Source organism: Cinclus cinclus, chromosome 3 (genome assembly GCF_963662255.1).
Source record: "Cinclus cinclus chromosome 3, bCinCin1.1, whole genome shotgun sequence".
NCBI classification, from domain to species: Eukaryota; Metazoa; Chordata; class Aves; order Passeriformes; family Cinclidae; genus Cinclus; species Cinclus cinclus.
This window is the reverse complement of record NC_085048.1, coordinates 55,955,168-55,959,550: the sequence shown is the minus strand read 5'-3', so window position 1 is coordinate 55,959,550 and position 4,383 is coordinate 55,955,168.

Below are 4,383 nucleotides of genomic sequence, written 5' to 3'. Positions count from 1 at the left end.
CTTTTGAAGGACAGCACTGAGATAAGAACTTTGTTCCCATACTGGGAATTTGTTCTCCACCTGACACCGCTTCAAAACTTGCTGCAGAATATGGATTAAACTTCATGTTCTCCTACTAAGCACAAGGACGTTTAATACAAGTAGTGTATTTTTCTATGAATATGGAATAAATACTTTTTTTCTGAGTACACTCTTTGCAAGAAGGGACTGTAGTTCTTCATGGGGAACAAAACAGCTTTAAAAGTATGGAATGTCCAGCTCAGTGACCTTGTATTTATTTCTGAATCTATTTGAAATACTTGTTTATTGTTTTGTTAGGATTTACATTTGTGTGGGAAGGATTTAAATGGTAGTGCTTGTTTAAGATTTAGACAACCTGTAGAAGGAGAGGATGACTATTTTAACCTGTCCTCCTTTGCCCCTGAAGAATCTGGACCAATAGAAGTTATGATGGCTAAAGAAGGAGGGTACTGATCAGGGTGAGCCTTCCCCTGGTTGAAGGGATGGAAATCACCAGTGTGCAGTCAGAAGATCCTCTCTCTCTGGTCTGATTGTCGTCCACAGGGACCCTTTTCAATAAAAGCCCAGTTTCCCCCCTTGTGCAAGGGCTTTCTGAAATGTGGAAGTGGTCATCCTCACCTTTCCAGGGCTTTATGTAGGTGTCATACCCTGCACAGGGCATTAGCTCTGCAGGACAGATTGTCCTGCTGCCCATTAGTGCCTTTCCCCAGACACAGCTGAGCTTCATGTGACACCCCTCATATCTCCAAGGCAAGGACTTCTGCCTGCTTTCCTCTCACCCTCATCACTGCCAAGATGACCTGCAATTTCTGTCTTCTGTTCATTATCACTATTTTTCATCTTTCTGTCTTAGGGATAATTTTTTTGGGTTGTTGACAGATATCTCAAGCTGTCTCCAGTAGGGATGAGCCAGGAGCTTTGGTTATGGAGGGAAATAAATGTTAATTAGTCCTTTGAAGCTGACATGTAACAGAATAACTCTGTGGCTCTGCAAGCAGATTCCAGGGACAGACTACCTTTCCTTTCTCCTGCGTGACCTTCATCAAGAATTGTGCCCTGGCACTGATTGGTAAGCAATACACCCCTTGCAGGGAAGGATGTGAAAAGATGTGGCATTCAAAAGGTATTTTGTTACTAACAGAAAAATAAATAAAAGACAGTCAGTAAGATGTTGTAAAGGACCTTATAAGATCACAAAAAAACATGCTTGCCACAAGCAAATATAAGACTGAGTTTGGAAGGTTCATACCACAAATCTGTAGCACTATAGTACACTCAGTGAAAATGAATGACCACTGCTTCAGTCTCACCATCCTAAGAGAACAGGGGGATCTCCTACGGTGAGGAATATACTGTGCTTTTCAACAATTCCCAAGTCTCCCTGCCTTTTCCCAGCGACTGGCGTTATCACCAATCCTTCTGGAGGAAAACAGGGCCTTTTATAATAATTCCAGCCTCATGTTTGCACACTTCAGGCAGTTAGCAATAAAGGCTTGCCTTTCAAGGCTGTTTCTAACTCTGAGGCATAGTAAAGATCAAAGGTATGCTTAGCAAAAGTCAGTAATGACTTAGAGATATGAAACTAAAAGAACATCTCACAATATATACATCTAATCTAGAAGACACCACACGAAACTGGAGCTACTGCTACAAGGAGAAAACTTCTCCTAGACCATTGCAATCTTCTGTAGATAGCTGAAGGTGATAGCCCAAGGCTGGATGGCAGAGACCAACCCTTAACTGGAAGCTCTGGGTTTGCACTGGCCAGATGCTGTGTCTCAGTGGTGAGTGGAAAGTGCAGGGACCCAGCCACAAAATTCAGCCCAGCCAGCCCCTACTGAAGGTACCTTGGAGAAACAGGGTGAAATGATCACATGTGATACTGGATGAGCTGTACCACCCTCTTCCATATAGTGTTTCTACTTTGTGATTTTTTACATTGGTGTCTTAAACACTTTAGCAGCTTGAGAAAGACTGCAGAGGTCTTTCAAAGTTACGACTTTCCCAATAAATGTAAATAGTATTTGACAGTTTCTTCAGTTTGTAGACAACTAAAACACTTTGAGAAATAAGAGATGCAAAGACTTATTTCCTTCATTCAGATAACGCTTTGCTTTGCATAGCAGTATGTGTTGCTCAAGAGATGATGTAAGTGATAGATTTTGGTAGGTGAGATGGCTTGAGGCAGTGTCAGAAGTTTGAATATATTTATTTCTTAAAAATTTTGCAAAGGACAGCAGAAAAGCCTATGCATAGGTTTTGATTTTTAATCTAGTAGTGTTTAACAACTTCAGGTGGAGTTTGTATTTGGTAATTGCTCCTGTGCTAATTCTTACCCCTAACAGGGATTTTGTAAGTTGAAAAATCCTTCCCATCTCTGTGAGACTTTGTGTTGCCTCCTGAGTGTGTAGTGGATATGTAACATGCTGTATGACCAGTAGTTTGGTATTGGTGGGGTTACACTCTTGTGGTGTGGTGAGATGGTGGTACCAGGTGAAGAGCTTCAGCTAAGGAGAACCCCAAGATACATGGAGGTGGATGGACCTGGGCATGCAGACCACAGGACAGGATGTTTGCTTTAAAAAAAAAAAGTTATTCTAGATTCATATGTGCCTCAAACTGCTTAATACTTACAGGAAAGTCCTACAAGCTTCCCAGGAGGCACAGCAGTTTTCTAAGATGCACTAAAATAGCTGTTGTGATCCAGCTCACTCAGCGAGAGGCACGTCTTCAATGAGTGCCTGAACTCTGTCAGCTATAATTGTCCTGCACGTGTATCCTCCAAAGGCACAGTGAGAGATGTGAGCTACACAAAAGGGTCACTATACCATCACCGAAGGCACACGAACAATGTGACCTCAGAAAGCCAGCTGTGTTTTTCCTCTTGGCAAAGAGGTTTCTTGGACCAACAAACAGATGAAAGTGCTATTTTGGGTCAAAAGTGCCACTGTCACCACATGTGCTAGGTTACTTTGTCCAGTCTGTGCAAATGGTTACCACAAAAATTGGCAACTTTTATTGCCACTGGCAGTCTTGCAGAAGGAAGAGATCACAATTGGCACTGTTTGAAGGGTTATGAGGTGAGACTTTAGTGGTCACTCAGGCATATCCAGGCATTTCTTGCCAGTTTGGCAAGGAGAGCAGGGCCAATGATTTCTCTGTCTACAAGCCAAGTATTAACCATGCCTTCAGGAGTTCACATCGGAAGAGCTTAACAAATCAAAGTCCAAGCTGCAACACAGAATTTCTGTTGTCAGGGAAGCATTGTACAAATCTCTTGGCTGGCTTAATCATCAAAGTGGATATATACGAAAAATATGCAGGAGGGTATTTGTGTCCAGTGAATCCCTCTGACCAGACAAGTGGGTGGTGTGTGTTTTATCAGAGCTGCTCCTGCTTAGGAAAGCAACACCCTGAGATTATTTAATCTCCCAGAATCAGGCTCCAGATGCATGAGCTTCAGAAATCACCCTGCCACCTAACTACGCGTAATAGTTCTCAACTCCCTTTAAGGCAATGGGAGAAAAAACTAAACCAAACCAAAAGTCCTAGGATGCAGCACATCTCTTCTGCATGTGCAAGAATACAAAAAAATAAAAGCAACTTTTAAATGACATGCAGCTCGTCTTTTCTGGGAGTGCGGAATATGGACAAGACAAATCCCACCCCAGGAATTAGCTGTGTCACTTAGAATAGACTCAGCACACCCTGGGAATGCTGGAGGGACACCATGCAGAGCTGGGGGTCTCCAGATGCATGTGGGGAGCTTCCTGGTCTATGTGCCAGAGAGGCAGGATGTGAGCGGGAGCTCCAAGTCAGCAATTGTTTCACTTTGATAAGCCTGAGTCCAGCTTTCCCTGGGAAGCATTTTGAAAGTTGCACTCCCTATAACTACATCTGTACATAATCTTCTTTTAGAGGAGGAAAATGTGCATCTAACAATTATGTAGTCAGATAATGTTATACAAAGAAATAAATGGGTACTATGGACAACACAATTTTATAATATGTAGATGCCTTGTCACTATTTGTGGTAACTATTATTTTCTTTTCTTTACTCAGGACTAACTTCATGGACTAACTTTTTTTATTCACTCTTTTATATCTTTGATGCAACATTTATACTTTTGCTGACACATGTATTTCCATGATAATTAAAAAATACGAAAACACAAGCCAAATGTGTTTGCTTCTTTTTTATTTTTCCCCCATCCCATGTATTTAATGCTATCAAATGTATCTAATAAAACTTCACAGGCATATAAGACGTACTGTGAGATTGTTCTTGAGTTTGTAGCATCAAATTGGTAATAGGTTCAGACAACTCATAGAGAAGAAAAAGTATTCTCATTTCTTCTTATG